General features: G+C 39.9%; 1 protein-coding gene and 1 long non-coding RNA gene across 11 annotated transcripts in view; one reads left to right on the top strand and one right to left on the bottom strand.

Annotated features, from left to right (window-relative positions):
* The window catches only part of LOC308471560 (contactin-4), a 520,761-nt gene that overhangs the window by 239,892 nt on the left and 264,178 nt on the right, over positions 1-16,691 (top strand). Inside the window, exon 1 of one of the 10 annotated variants that reach the window (XM_080995669.1) lies at positions 5,384-5,400. The exons of the other annotated variants lie outside the window; for them this stretch is intronic. The gene's annotated coding sequence lies outside the window, so the exon portion shown is untranslated. Of the gene's footprint in view, positions 1-5,383; positions 5,401-16,691 lie in introns of those variants that run through there. 10 annotated transcript variants of the gene reach the window in all.
* Positions 248-14,844, bottom strand: LOC308471678. The gene is made up of 6 exons (XR_013983065.1): positions 14,730-14,844; positions 8,226-8,377; positions 5,982-6,112; positions 4,266-4,342; positions 1,725-1,880; positions 248-1,242 (listed from the first exon to the last, which is right to left on the bottom strand). It is a non-coding gene; the product is annotated as an uncharacterized lncRNA (long non-coding RNA).

The raw sequence follows: 16,691 nt of genomic DNA, 5'->3' as shown, positions 1-16,691 counted from the left end.
AGGAGAGTTAAGTGCAATGGTGATTGCTACCAAGCATATTAAAACTTGGTTAGGGTTAGATCTGTCCTCATCCACCTTTAAATAAACATTCTCCATTAAAATGCTTAGGCTAGAATAAATCGCAGACACTTAGCTTCACAAATAAGTGAATATTTTACTCACAGTTTCCAGAAGTTACAGCAAACAAGTGATCATCCATTAGGAGTAGGAAAAAGATGATGAAAAAGGTTCCAAATGATTTAAAAAGAGAAAAAAGTACTAGGTTTCCTTATAAAAAGATCATTCAGTATTTGGATTAGCAAAGATGCAGGCTATAAAATCTCATTTTAGAGAGAGTCAATTCACTTGCATGAAGGAGAAAAAGACTGAGAATGGAGGAGGAAGCAGAACCTGCTAAGCCATACTCACACTGGTAACTTGAGCTCAGGGACCAGGTTAACCCTTTCATGCACACAAGTTTGAGTCAGTAACTTCATTTAGAACAGCCAGAGATTCTGATGCAATGGAACTCGGCAAGTGAAGAAGAAAGATATCTGTGTACTAGAGACTCATAATAAGTGATATCCTAAAACAGGGCTCTACTGAAAGCCATGACTTGGTAGATTGCATCTCAGGGTGTATGAGAAAGTTGGAGGTGATTCCTTTTTTTTTTGCTTAGCCTTTTGTATTCAGTTTGGTATGTTGAAGGCTACAACTGAGTACAATGCCTGTGAGTTTTGAGGTGTGGTGCTCCTTAACTGAGGGTTCCTTAACAGGTGAATATTTCATGTCAATTGTTTCTTTTTACCTGTTATGTTTATATCACACATGGAAACCATGGTAGGAGTGTGTATTTAGCCATTTAATTACAGTTCATTGCATAAATTGAAAGACTGGGTACTATAAGGTGTGCACCTCCATGGTACTACTACTTTAATATATTTGGAGTATATTGTGTGACAGCATAATGTTTCGTGTGATTTCCATTGGTCCAGCTGAAGCTGATCTTGATTTCTCACTGCCTTTTTGGAACTATAGTTTGAGGCTAAAGGAGTTGGATATGACTCTACTAACTGAAGGCTGAAAGTTAGCCAGTGGAAAAGAAACGTGGGGGAGAGGGGGGTGGAACAAAAGAAGAAAACCGTTGCCTCTTGAGCTGTGGGAGATGATTTGACAGTTGGCTTCTCAGGGAGATATTTAGCTGGAATCGATGTTAGGGGATGCTAAGTTGGTTGGTCCTTTTTGCAGTGATAATAAATATACCTAAAACAAAGAATAGAAAAGGGGGGAATATACATGATTCAAGTCACATATATCATGTTCTCCATAATTTTTCAAGCCTGTAGCCCTCAGCCTTGTAACACATTATATAGCAATTTAAGGAAATGGAGCATCTTGTGTTACCAGAGGGTTGTTTGGGGTTTTCTTTTCAGAAGATTTGTCACCAGCAAAGGATCATTCACTTGCAAAATGATTTTGACTGAGTTGATGTGAGGCTTGGGCTGTTAAAAGTCAGTTGCTGCAAATTAAATAATCCACTACTCAAAATACCTAAGTAAAATAATGTGGGCCAGTGTGTCTAGATGATGTGGACACATGGGGGGGGGGAGGGAGGAGGAGATAAAACTTCCTGTTACTCCTATCTACCGTACTTCTGCTCTGTGAACTAATTCCTAGTCCTGGGAAACAAATTTTAAATTTTGTCTGCTTCATTAATATTTTCTTCAGGCAGGAAAGATACTTACCATTCAGTAGCTCATAAATATCCTTTATTTAATGTCTTTCTTCTTTAGAATAAAGAGAAGTGATCCAGCGGTATTACAGCTGCTTTGCAGCAAGTAATATGTTCATTCTGGTTTAGCCATCTAGAAACCTGTAGTTTCTTCCCGGATACCGTAAGCCTGGAATTTAAATGGGGATTACGTTCTAGGGATTGAGCTTAAAGCTGGAACCACATAGAGTCAAAACACATCAGGTTCAGTGGTGGGAGAGCCAAAGTCATTATTGTTGGCATCCATCTGCCTTGAAAACCAATGGAGTGTGCCTCCAGGGATGGAGTCAAATCACTATGTTAGCAGCACCAAAGTGAAATCCGTGGGGCACAAGCCTAGGCAGTGTATATGGAGGTCCTCGACTGCCCAGACGACCAGACCACCTCCAGCTTCTCTGATGTGGTCCAAAGGAAAGCAGAACAATACGTTTGGCACTAACTTGGTTGCCGGAAGAAGGTGCAAAAGGTGCCATCCAGCTGTCTTAGGGACTCCGCTCCGGATTTGTGTAGGGTCTTTCTTCTCCCAACCCCCCCCCCCCCAAGGCAGCAGAGGATTAGGAGCATAGTTTTCCTTCTTCTAGATGGGCTACCTTCCCAGGTTGACAAGCCCCATCTGCTCCTCACTTCTACAGCATGTGCAGAAACCTCCTCCTTGACCATTGGACCCCACTATTGATCTTGTTTGCTCAATCCGCTGGCGCCTTTTTTCCACATGCAGGGGAAGATTAGCCAGCCAGTTGAAGCCATTCCCAGGGTGTGGCTGCCGCCTCATGCTGACAGCTTTTAGGAGCCACAGCCAAGTGCAGGGTGGGGACCAAAGGTGGACGAACTACTCCAGAAGGAGACTATTACCCCTTCTCCTTACACTCCATTAGTTAATAGTTTACTTTTATATAATATCTCATAGAGCAGCAACATCTAGCATCTAGCAATGACTTGCATTTGCTAAATAGTGCGCTTTGGCTATCATGGAACCAACAACAGAGAGTTTTCATACCACCTTGTAGTTCAGTGCTTTATAGTAGAAAGAAGACAAACCCATTCAAGTAGTAGGTCTTAAATGCTGAGGTATGAAGTGGAAATGTACATATGAAAAAAATCTTTTTTAGTTGATGGTGAAATGCTGCTTGAACTGGAATAATTTCTCTTAAGCAAAAACCAAGTATGCAAATGCTTTAAACTGACTGAATTTGGAACTGTATAGTACATTACCTATGAAATGTATAGTTAATGTAACTTCCAGTTTTCACATGTAAATATGATACATGGTATACCTTTATATTACAGTGCTTGTATATTAACATACAAAAATAAATTAAAATCCTAATCGCATTGCTACAATATAGCTTCAGAATTATAATCCAATCTGTTTTCCTTCTGTTTAATCCCTTGCAAAGGCCATTTTCTTCCCCCTCTTTTGCTGCTGAGGCTTGTTAGTGTCTCATTTCTCTCTTTATTTTCATTTTCCTCCTCCTTCCCCTGCGTATATTTTTATCCCTGGGCCAATATCTTTCTCTCCCCCACAGGTTTCTATTTTGCTTCTAGGTTTCCCTTTAACAGTCTCCACTTCCTGTCTCATTTGCTTACTCCTGTCTTCTCTAATATTGATTCCTGCTCATGCTGCGCAGTCACTCCTAATGATTTTTGACATTTTTAAGGGCAGAATGCTTCCTTGCACACTCCATCATGATTCTCCCCTGGCAGATACAAGTAACTCCCACTGAAGTCAGTGAGAGTTATTTGTAATCCTGGAAGGGGAGAGAAACACTAACCCTCAAAGATGGCTCCAGGGGTATTGGTCACATTGGACTGGTGCTTAAAGGACTAAGAAAGCGGTCTCCCATCAATGAGTGGAGTAAAATGGTGAATGAAGCTTTCTGCATACCCAAGGTTTGTCTAATCCACTTGTTTGGGGATGGGAGGAAATTTTTCCCAAATGAGATTAGCTCTCCACTCCCCAACCCTCAAACCCATCCCTTAAATAGATCATGGTTCTTGGTCATTTGCTGTTGGGTGCCTCAACTTGTTTGCTTAATATTTCTTTTAAAAATTGCTTATTCATCTAGCTAAGAGATATTTCGGTGCTTAACAATACTCATAATGTTGTTCCTTATTCTAATCATGTCTTTGTCTTTTTATGTGGCCCCTTTTTCCTTTTCTGTATTTAGGAGTTATAGATGAGTTTTGATTTTGAGAGTATTCTCTTGATTTTGTGAGAATTAGTTGGAAGTCTACTGGTGCTCTTTTACACTAGCTGACTAGTCCTTTACTCCTCTTGTATCTGTGAAAGTCATGCAATGGAAGAAAATGAAATGGAAGATTAATTTCCTGTTTTTTTTTGGTGGTGGTGGTGGCGGCTCTGTCCACTTGAACAAAGGAACATAAATGAATGCCTTATACCAAGTCACTTCATATGTTCATCTAACCCAGCACTATCTAATCTCAATGTCAGCAGGTCCCCATTGTCTTGGGCAGAGTGAGATATTTCCCTTCCACACTATCTGAAATCCCTTACCTGATGATGCTTTTGATTGAATCTGTGGCCTTCTGCATACAAAATTGGCCCTTTGCTGTTGGATGTATATCTCTTCTCTTTTAAAAAAGAGAGAGAACACATAAGGGCTATGTACACACAACACTTTATTCTAGACTCAATGGAGTACTTGTTTTTTTCTCCATAGTCTGCACACAAAATCAAGATTTATTGCATATCTTTGTGCTTCTTGAGAACCTGGTTTGAATTCAAACTAAAAGCTGATTGTAGATTGATTCTGCATTACCCAGCAGTGTGTCTATTAGAAAGCACAGGTGGTCCTGGCAGTGGGGGATGTGTATCCACACCTGTCCAATGGTGCTGTGTGTGGGCAAGATCACAACTACTGCTTCTTTCTTCATTCACATGGGGCATGTGCAGGGAGGAAAAGGTATGGGTAACCTAATTAAGGGGATAATTTTCAGACACATATCAAGTAACCTCACCAACTCTTGTGGATGACAGGGTCCAGAATCAATGTAGGTCAAAAGTAGTGTGTTGAGGACAAGTATGAACACTTTCAGATTGAGAAAATTACATTTTTGGGTCTGCAGACAGGTTAGTGGAGAGATTATTTTGTGCACTTCAGATCATCCCACATGATACCCCTTGTAGGAATCTTTCTGGTATTACCAGGGGTTGATGTTGCTTTTGCAGGTGTTTCCTCTCATTTGCATGCCACAGCTGACTGCTGAATACTTTAGCAGCTTGATAGCCTCTGGCTAGGAGAAAGAGCTTTCTGCAGTCTTACTGCTTTCTTTCCAGCAGGAGCCAGCATTTAGTGTGAGGCTGAGTTTATACAACTATAATTCACTCCTTGGGAAATAAAAAAGGGTGGGAGGGCTGGTATCAATAATGCCACAAAATCCACATACTTAAGATGTGCTATTTCATTCATGCTTTCAAGCCTTCTGATAGGATATTGTAAACATGCAGGGTTTTTATATCAGTTTTAAGCTAAATAATGCCTTACATAAATTGAATGCAATGCAATTTCTTTGCTTTTATTTCAGAGTTTATTTTCAGTTATATTCAGCAATTCAGGGAAGTTACTGAGAAAGTGGACAATGACAGAATGAAAACATTTCCTCTATAGAATTAATCAGTTCATGGACATGTAGGTATCATATAATTGTATGGCTGGGGTTTTTTTTGGTTTTTTTTTGTTTTTGTTTTTTTGCTGAATGACAAATGTAATTGGGTTCCTGTGAACAAACTGAGAACTTAACTGGATGTTGCATGGGAAATTATGATTGGATTTTTCCACACAATGTAATTCTTCTAAAAGAAGCAAAAATAAAATGTTATCTTAAAAAAGTGCACAGGGGGTAAAGGACTAGATCAAATCAGATCCCTACTTTGCCCCCTTCTGGTGGACTAGCTTTGATGGGTGGGCAGGACCACCCATCTGTCTACCACCTGATGTCATCAGGATGCCAGGTGATGGACACCTATCAAAGTTTGCAGAGGTTAACCTCAAAACTCAATTAGTTCAATACTCTTTATGCCCTTAAGGTTAGCCTGGAAGTTTCAGTTTGTGCAAAAAAGGTAGGTTGAAGTGGAATAGACTACTCCTAGTATATAAAACTATGACTGAACAACCTACAGTAGCTGCAAATATTTCTCTGGACCAAATATAAAGTTTTAGCAAGGGGCCTGAAACAATTCAACACCAGGTTGTTTGAAAGATAATCTCACCCCCTATATACTTGTTTGACAGCTGTGCTCATCACAGGAAGCTCTTCCAATGGTGCCTAGGACATCTGCTCCATAACAAGTCAAAACCAGACCTTTAGCATTGCGATACCAGTTGTATAGAAATTTCCACCCTGTACAAATTAGACAAGCACCAATCATATCGGTCTCTTTGTGCCTATTACATATCTAGACAAGCCTTTCCAGAGAGATGGTCACAGCCATGCTTCTTATCTATTTTCAAGCATTAAATTACATATAAAGACTTTCTGAACATCACTTTGAATTTTCTGGAATATAAAGTGAATAATACATTCCATAAGGAAATAAAATAAATCCCTGTGACGGGGTGAGCTCCCCTTGTTCGGTTCCTGCCCTGCCAACCTAGCAGTTTGAAAAAACATCAAAGTGCAAGTAGATAAATAGGTACCACTCCGGCAGGAAGGTGAACGGTGTTTCTGTGCGCTGCTCATAGCTGTCAACTTTCAGATTTGAAAATAAAGGATCAGCAGCCTCACCTTTCCCAGAGATAGTCTATGGGATATTTAACAATCCAGGATAGCAGCGGGAAACGGCGCTGAAATAATGGAATTTCCTGCCAAAAATGGGAAGGTTGACAGCTTTGGTGCTGCTGTGGTTCGCCAGAAGCGGCTTGGTCATGCTGGCCACATGACCCGGAAGCTGTCTGCGGACAAATGTTGGCTCCCTCGGCCTGAAAGTGAGATGAGTGCCGCAACCCCAGAGTCGCCCTCGACTGGACTTAACTGTCAGGGGTTCCTTTACCTTTACCTAAATATAAAATGGTAAGTTTAAAGAAGTAGGAGGACCTATAGGGCAGACTCCCCTCTAAAAAAAGAAGTTGTCTCAACGAGGCTTCAGCATTCCCAGAAGCTACTGAATTAAGAGTAACAGCTGCCAAGCCACTCTGTACTAACTTCTGATAAATTTTTGGAGCTTCCCACTGACATCAGGTGAGCTGTTGCTTTTTCAAAACCTGTTGCTCAGCACCTGTAGATCATTTGTTTTGCATTTTGAAAGTAGCGAGATTAGTAGCTTTGTGGTTTGGTATACACCAAATGAGCATTACCCACTTACAGGGCTGAAGTAAAGCCCAATTTTAAATTAAGCTGATTATTTGTATCCTCATCAACCACTTAAAATTGCTTGACTGCTCCTTGTATTTACTTGTCTGTATTATTTGATCCCTCCAGAATGTTTTTAAAAGAACAAATGCTAATAGTTTTACAACCATCTGCCGAAGATAAAAAAATAAATACAGGGTAAACTGAATATTCACGGTATGGCATTTGTTGTTAATAAAAACTTTGATTTCCAACCAGATGCTGCTTGAAAGAAATAATAAAATCCCCAAAGGAAATGAGCTTGGATGCTAACAGGTTTAGTCGTTGATCTGTTTTGAACATAATACTTAACTGTGATAAGCTGAGGAAGTTTATCAGAAGGGAAGGGGAGTCTTTATAGCCCAAGGCTTCCTCCCATAATGCTAACCATAGTTTAGTGTTGCAGCTGAAAAAAGGCCAGTGTGAGGACTGATGCTCACATGGATGAATGCTAGGACGTAACTAAGTGAGAAACGCTACTGTACAGTGGTACCTCGGGTTAAGTACTTAATTTGTTCCGGAGGTCTGTACTTAACCTGAAGCTGTTCTTAACCTGAAGCACCACTTTAGCTAATGGGGCCTCCTGCTGCTGCTGCGCCACAGGAGCACAATTTTTGTTCTCATCCTGAAGCAAAGTTCTTAACCTGAGGCACTATTTCTGGGTTAGTGGAGTCTGTAACCTGAAGCATATGTAACCTGAAGCATATGTAACCCGAGGCACCACTGTATGTGATTTGACTATACGTGAGTAGGATTTAATGAGTCTATATTACATTTAGGTAGTGTAGTAGTGGAGCATAGTTTGCCAGCTTTCTTTCTTCTTGAGATTATATAATCTGATTCATGTATTCAAGATGGTTACTCATTTTCTCTTCCCAACCCTGCCTCGTGTGGAATCACATAAAGAACATGACTGTGAAATCCGGGCAGTAAATGGATATATCATTAAGCTGTATACTAGCAGTATCTTTTCACTCTTGATACCCCCCCCCCCATGCAGTTTCATACGTGGGACATGAATGGGGGGAAAGTGTATGTGGAGAAAATAAGTCACTAGGTCATGTGTGAATTGGCATAATCCTCTACATATCTACTCCGAAATAAGTTTGAGTTTGATCACACTTACTTGCTTTTGAGTGTGTATATAACTGCAGTCTTAGATCTGAAGTGTCTCTATACCACCTTTGATAAACCTGGTGTTCTCTTCTGCGTATAGTCACATTGAAGTTAAGCCACAGATTAAATACTGTCTATCAACAGACAGACACCATTTGTAAACTGTCTAGAGAATTGCACTGATGAGTAGCCATGCAAATTTAAAAATGCTTTCTAGTCTGGCATATTGAACATTCCAAACACACAGAGGTCTTGATGCTAAAGTTTCACCATAGAAATAAAAAGTAACAAAGTGTAAAATAATGTCATCTTCCAGTCTCTGGCTGGTGGAAAAAGTTAATACATTGCTTTCAACAGTGACAGCTTTTAAAGAAAAATAATTTAAGTAATTTGAAATTGGATAAATGTGTGTATGTTGTTTTCTCCCGTGATTTTCTTTCATTCACTAAACCACTTATCATTTTTCTTTTCTGATCAAAGAAAGCAAAATTCTTCAAATCTACTGTTACATATTTTCAATGACCACAACACACATCAGGACTTTTCATTAAACTATATATATTTGTATATATAGTTGACATTTGCTTAAATTACAAACCGCTGAGTCAGATTAACACTCCCAACACTGAACAATTTTGTAGTCATAGTAATAGTAATAGTATGTTTTTGATGTAGATTTGTTTGATGAGCTAAATTAGCAGACTGTGTTCAGTCCAGCCCAAAATGAATTAAAGCTGATACTGCATAAATTCTTCCACAGCCGAATAGTGCACAATGGATATGCCAAAGGATGCTGGGAGATAAATTCCAACAATTTACTTCTAGTCCCAATTGCTCTGGGAAGCCTATTTTCTCAGTAAGAGAAAATACACAGCTTTCTAGATGCTATTAGTTTGAAAAATTAAGGGTGGATGTCTTTTTGTGTGAGGCAAGTGGAACGTTAATGGCATCACAGGAGTAATAAAGAACTAAGCTCCTAACCTTATGTTTGAAAAGTCTGGGGTTGAAGGCAAAAGCTGTTCACTTAAAGAATGGACAGTGTGAAGCAGCCTTGAAAGATAGTATCTGTAGGCTAGGAGAAAGGCAGTTAAGTAATCAGATAATATAAGCTACAGAGAAATGGGCCTTTCAGTCTTTGTAGAAATGTGAACTCTTAACCAAACAATGAAAAATATTTGAACTATGAGCACAGTATTTCTAGGTTAGAAATCCACTCCAGGCAAAGAACGAGATGAGATTAGTAGCTGGTCGTAAATGTATTTACTTACTTATTAGCATTGTTAATTCATTTATAACCTGCATTTAGGTTGAAAGAATATACACAAATACAGAACAGCTAACAGTGTAAAGTTTAAACCAATATAAGTTATATCAGTTATAGATAATTGTTTTTGTGTTAATGGTTTGATGCATTACTGATTTACTGGTTGTATACATACTGCTCTGTTTTTTGTAAACCACAAGAATTAAAATGTGTGTGTGTGTTACAGTAGCCTTCTATTCCTCTAAAAATTGGGGGAAGCGTTAACAATCAGTAGGAGTTCTATTTAGCTGATTGCAACTTGTGACTAGGACTTACATTTGTTAATGTGCTGGAAGCTGCCCAGAGTGGCTGGGGAAACCCAGCCAGATGGGTGGGGGATAAATGATACAATTATTACTATTATCATTGTGGTTGTAAACAGAGGCATTTGTGAGGGCGTTTAGTGAGGAAGTTTGAGGGAGAGTCCCGGGGTGCTGTCTCACAGTAGACATAGGATCAGGATGTTATACAAAACTACTCCTGCAGCAGATGCCTTGCTAGAAAAGAAGGTACAGCAGCTTGAGGGCCTGCCTAGTCACACTTCCACCTACTGAGAAAGAAGAAGGAGAGAAGGTGGAACTGCTCAACACCTACTTTGCCTTTGTCTTCACCCAAAAACAACAATGCTGCAGCTGCTGTATCGGCTACCTAAGTTGCCACCATGTAATTTGCAAAACACTGCGGCAAGGGCTTTTTAATCAAGGAATTAATGTCTAAGCAGACCAGGAATTACTTAATAAAATAGCATTCTCATATGAACTAGTATAGTTTATCTAATGCTACCCAGGAATGAGCAGAACAGACTTCCACTCATGCACTAGGACTGAACCCTCATCTGTTCATCCCTGCAACCCCCTCAAAATCTGCTCTGGAGGGTTGGAGGGCAGTCTGAAGCAGCTTTTACAGGCTGGGGGGTGGGCTTATTGGAGAGGAGAGGAATCTGTCAGATTTTCAGAATTGTTTTTGAGGAACTTGGAAGAGACAAAATAACAAAGATATGTACAGAGCCCACTGTCTCTTCTGTGATGTTAAGTCTCTCATTTTGTTTAGATTGTGATTGAGTTTCATGACAACTGATGGTGGATGTGCTGCAGCGAAATGGGACTTTCTGTACACCACAGAGAGAAGAGGCCTGACAAGTATGAATCGCTAGGCTAAGATGGGCTCTCGCTTTGTTATTGTGTGTGACTTCAGTGTAGCAGCAAAATGAAATCACGTCCTAGTCTGACAAGGAGATACCCAATAACTCAATATGTGCTTCTGCTATTTAAATTCCATTTATCCCACACTGTGAACATTATGCATAATAGCCTCATTTGACAAAGTAACTTCGTACAGTAGGCTGCTTGCATATAAGTATTCTGCATGGTGCTTATCATATCAAAGGCTTTTACGTATATGTCATTCTCATGACATATAAGGAAGATGTGAGACATTTCATGATCTGGCATGTTTTCTGGAAGAATGAGTGGTGAGTTGAGTTCATTTGTTGATCCCACTATCTTGCGTCTATAACTCTTCCTCTTGTAACTGCTTTCCCTCTTCTTATTTCCTCTGCTTTCACTTGTAATATAAATAAGGTGATTTCTGAAATACTACGTTTGCATAAGTTTCTTTGGGGATATATCACTAAATGCCTCCTTGAAGACTAAATTAATGTCAGGTAATTCCTTTTACAAGGACTGGGTGCTATATATAGTGTATCATGTTTTGCAGGGAAGTTAGGGGTACTGTACATATTTCATGAAAACTATGCAAGTATCAAGCTTTCAAAGTGTGTAGCTCAAAAAAGAAGCAGCTGAAAATGGAGATCCATGTTCTGCAAGAAAGATTTTAGTGCTTTTAATAGTACACTTCCTTACTAAGAACACCTGTTGAATTAATTATTTAAATGCATGACATACAGTTCATTTTCCAAGGAACTCAGTGCAAAATGGGTCTACTAGTTCCCCTATGATTCCAGTAGCAGAACTTTGGGAAGCAGTAGTGTGGAATAAAGGCAATAGTTCCTTCTTTGGTAAGACCATTTAGGTTGGAGTTATTTCTTCTAGGATAAAATTAAGTGGTCTATGTTAAGTAGCTATTGGTGAATTATTATTATTATTTGGACGTATCGTTATTGGCCCAGTAGTGGGTGGCATATGAAAAGGGCTTGGTAGGGTGGGAAGGCAAACCTGGACACTAATTCTTAGTTACAAAGTTCTTGTAATGACCACCCCAAATAGATAAAATCCAATGAGAGGAGGATCCAAAAGTTGTTGGAAGAGCTGGTGGAGACTGCATACACAGTATATCTTTAAAGTACATTCCCGCCTCCTAAAGTATTTGTGGGGTTGTAGTTTATCCCTTACAGAGCTACAAAGACAGTAAGAGTCTGTTGGAGCTCAACTTTCAGTACAGTGGAAAACGGTACATTAGCATTTAGCACAGGTAACTCTGGAAATTGAACTGGCCATAGTGACATGAAACACTTTCAATGGGTGCTGCTGGTGTACCAGCTACAGACTTTCCTAGGCAGTGATGGCCTGGCTGTCATGTCTGAATTTCTGCAATGCATTGTACATGGAACATCCTTGATAGTTCAGAGGCTCAGTTATTACAAAATAACACTGCTAGACTTAAAACAATTGCACTAGTAATCCATGAGCATTAGTAGCCACCTTTCAATGGAGTCAAGTACACTACAGTTTGCTTCTTCCTTTGTGCAATCTAGAGTGAAGCTTCAGGGGCATGTAGAGAGTGTTAGCTGAATTAAGCACGTTGGTACAAGAGGCTTCCGTATTATAACAATAACAGCAAAGTTGTTAAGGACGAGCACAACTAATTTCAGTTTAGTGATCTCCTGTATGCACTCTTGTTATACTTTTATAGGATTAAACAGAATCAATCATTTTTAAGTTGAAACTGAATTCATTGTGCTGCAACAGTCTTTAATCACCCTAGGTTTACTTGGAAGTAAGTTATATTGTTGGGATTTGGTTCCATGTTGGCATGTTAATGATTGAAGACATGCCGCCTAATCCTGCACATAATTTCCACTGAGTTACTCTGAAGGAAGAGTGCAAAGTATTGCAACATTACTCTGACAAACAGTCATTACACTCGGTTTTAGAGTTGTTTTTTATGCTCATCTTTAGCTTGACTTTTATTTAGGTGATTAAAATGCCAGTCGTTGCCTGGCATGCACAACATACATCATTAATGGTGATTTATTTTGGCATTTAACAGAACTGGCACACAGTAGCACACCAGTGGGCAGAAGAAAAACAAACGTGAGGCAATTCCCAAAGAAGCCTATTCTTGTTTGTCGCTCTTTTGATATGGCTCTGAGTTACTTTATAAAACATACTTTTTATGGGATGCCAGGAGAAATTGACAGTACAAGCAATAGGACTTTATATGCAAACATCTTCATGGCAGACTGATTTGTTTTCCTTCTGAATGGGAAAAATGGAATTGCTTTTTAGTCATCAAAGCAACACATAGGTTCAACAATTTGTTTTCCAAAGGTTCTGAGTACCCATAGCAGTGTATTTCATTTGCTGAGAGCCTCTGAAAAAGAGCCCCTAAACACTTTTTCAACAATGCCCATGTTGCTTCTTCCTTGCCTTATCATGCTCAGAGTTCTTACAGTCAACTTTTTCTATCAAAATCCAATTACGAACAAAGGTGCCTTTCAAAACAATTTGCCACAGCTGGATGGAATCGCCAAAAAGAAAAGTTAGAAAAGCATCAGCACAAATGTGAGAACAGCATTAGATTCAAATTGTATTTATATATCATTTTTCTCCATCTCTTCAGGTCACTTGAAACTATGCAGATTTTCTTTTCCTTTTTTCCTTTTTAATAAGGCAAACATTTACTTTATATGTTTGGTGCCATTTAGAGTCTGCAATTTTTTTGTGCTTATACATTGCAGAAATTAGAAGAAGGGCAGAATGCATGTATTAAATTGGGGCTTTTTGGAAATTATTGAACATACAGAAAATGTAGCTATGGATCGTATACAACAAAACTGTCCCTGTTCACCTGCACAATGGTATTTGCTTTCCATCTTCTCTATCCCCACTTCCCCAAACTGTTCTGGGGGTTCCTGTATATGAGTTTTTGAAGTGGGGCACAAAGATTGGAGTAGAAAATGAAGTCCCATAGCTGAAACAGAAGTGTTAAGGGGACAACTTTTGGATAACCGTATAGTAAAGATTTTCCTTCCTGGCATGTGTAGCAGTTTTAAGGAGAGTCAGTATGCTTTAGGAGAAGCAGTATTTGAAATACAAAAAAATAAAGTACATGCACCAATTACAAGTTACATGAAATGCATAATTGCATTTTTTTTAGGTCTCTTTTGGCTTTTAACCGAGAGCGGGGTAGATCAGGATTGGGGCTGCACATGGTACACAACCTGTTTTTCTGCACCACAGTCTCAATAATCCCTCTCCCCCACAAAATGCTGTTTGCTAAAGGAACGAGACTGTTTAAAAGAAACACACAGCTCTGAAGGTAAATTCGAAATCAGTAAATACAGTTTGTTTTTCACAAGAAAAACAGTAACAGCCATAGAGGCCACAAACATAATCTAGCGCAGCCCCTTGCAATGCAGGAAGCTTTTCCCCAACATGGGGCTCAAACCCATGACCCTGAGATTAAGAGTCTCATGCTCTACCAACTGAGCTACCCCAGGATGTATTTAACATTATATGTAGTTTTAACTCTATGAAACTGTGATAACAGTTGGGAATGTCACTTTTCAAGATAATGGTATCCACTCTGGGCTTTACTGCGAGCTTGAGGCTGTTTGAGTCCAATATTTCAGGACTCAAATATTGTCATATTGTTCTGATGACATTCATACCCGTCAACTGTCCCGGTAAAAACGGGTGATTTCGGGCTGCACTTTTTTCAGGCAGGGCACCCCAAATGTGTGTTTTTGGGTGCTGCACCTGAAAAAGCACAGCTCGAAAAAGAGTGATCTCACATGGCAGTGCGGACCTGGAAGATGGGCCTCCTTTCCCCCCCACTCCTAGCTCCTTCTCCCTTTACACCTGACCAAACAGCTCTTCATTTATACCTCACCTACCCCTTTGCCTATCCACTCACAGCTTTCCCCAAACCCCTCTGTCTTACCCCAAGCTACCCCCTTCCCTTATAGCTCACCCCAGTCCCTTTTTAAAGCAGGCGGAAGATGCTCCCATTCCCCTAAAAACAGCTCACCTGGGCTACCTTCCACCTGTGCTACTGGCTTGCCTGCCAGCCTTCTGTTCTGTTCTGATGCCAAAGTTGCCATGGTTGCTTATTGGCAGAGCCTTGAACAGCATAGGAACCACAGGAGACTGGGAGAGACAATTTAGCCATTTCCCCACCACCACCCTAGTCCTGATGAAATTTCTACCCCAAGATTGGGCTACGATTGGCTTCCTTTCTGATAAACATAGATTGAGGGTAGGGGTAGTTAATTGGAACCATCATAGATGGAAAGAGTTAAACTCCCCCTCACCACCCACATGGTTCCTATGTTCCCCATATGGTTGTTGCTTACATTTGCTTAAAAGGGGAGCTTTAATTTCATCGGCACAATTAATGTATATGGCCCTAAAACCTGGTGCATCCTTGAACTATCCTTTAAAGATACGAGGCAGGAGCTGCTGAACATTGCATAGCAGAATCTTTGACATGCTCCTTGTCCAATTAATAATGTTTGCTGTAATCATTTGCCTTAAAATGCTATTCATTTCCATTGATCAACACTTTTCTGCTTATCTGCAGTCAGCTTAATCACCGAACGTGTCAGAATTGTGGAATATATTCCAATTACTCCCTTCAAGTAACATCTGCAGATCAGATGATAGGGATTATTAGTCTTCTCAGCACATTGAACCTGACTTTATTAGAAACTGAACAATTTTAACTTACAAAAGCAGGCAGGGACCTCTAATGATACCACTTCACTTTCTATTAGGCATGCCGTTTGTCTTGTAAACTTGAAGGCTCCTTAACTTCCAGACATCAGAAAGATGAATAAATGATGAGAACATATGATTAGATGGCTTTATTTATTTTTAATCTAAAAATGCCTGGCATAGATACTTGAAGAGATGTGTGTTTAATATGTGTGTGTGTGTGTGTGTGTGTGTGCGCGCGCGCACACACACACACACACACACACACACAGCCACACAAACACACAGGCAAAACATTGTGGAACTAGTTCTCTAAAACTACTTAAAGTACAAAGGTGAAGGGAGGCTGTTTGAATTTATATTAGATTGAGCGGAGCTTAGATTAAGAATACTGAAGCAAGTCTGATAGAACCTTTTCGTTGAAGCCCAAATAGCAGAGAAGTTGCTTTAATAAGGGGAGGGGTGCAGAATGGAGTCGTGCTTTGCTGAAAATAAATTACCTCCAGTCAAATGGCTAAAAGAGTTTAAGTGGTTTGCCAACTTGCTGACCCCCATCCCCCAGCTGCTCCAGAGGTCTGCAAGGAAGACAACACACTGTCATGCGGGAGATTTGAGTTACAGTGCAGCAATTAATCTCGGGCTATCTGTGCTGCTGGATGGCCGTGAGCAATGGGGAGACTGTGCCCTAGCTCCCTGAGCAAAAAGGGATGTCTTGCTCTCCTCTAATGGCTCACCCTGACTTTATATACAGAAGGGCATTTATCATCTCCACAGGGACCCGTAGGTTGCCCTTATTACCATTCCACTTGCTGCGATGTGAGCAAGTTCAAAGTTGTCAAGGGATAAAGTAGAGGATGACAAACACTTAGTGGGCTGCCATCTTCAAGGTGTTTTGTACAATTAACTAAATAATAATTACTAGATTAGTGAGCTGGCAGTGAGGTTAATACGGCTTGTGTAAGGCTGCGGAAAGAAGATGACAGAGTGGGAAGATCTAATATCTAACTCAGAAGAGCTTTTTTCTCACAACTTGTAGGCTTTCTTTTAACTTAAAGTCTTTCTGTCACAGACTCTCTCTCTCTCTCTCTCTGTCACACACACACACAAACACGTTAAAATATAGTATTATATCTAAAGGGTATGATTTATTTATTTTTACCTGCCTCACCGACTTAAAAATAACAGCTTCTCTGCATTCCTTCGGGTGCAAATTTATTTTAGATCATATGGAAAGGCAGAGAATCTCAAAGAACATACGGAGCTGTAATCCTGAATC

The sequence above is a fragment of the Podarcis pityusensis genome (genome assembly GCF_964106645.2).
Source record: "Podarcis pityusensis genome assembly, chromosome: 2".
NCBI classification, from domain to species: Eukaryota; Metazoa; Chordata; class Lepidosauria; order Squamata; family Lacertidae; genus Podarcis; species Podarcis pityusensis.
The sequence above is the reverse complement of the archived record's forward strand: the minus strand, read 5'-3'. Positions and strand labels throughout refer to the sequence as shown.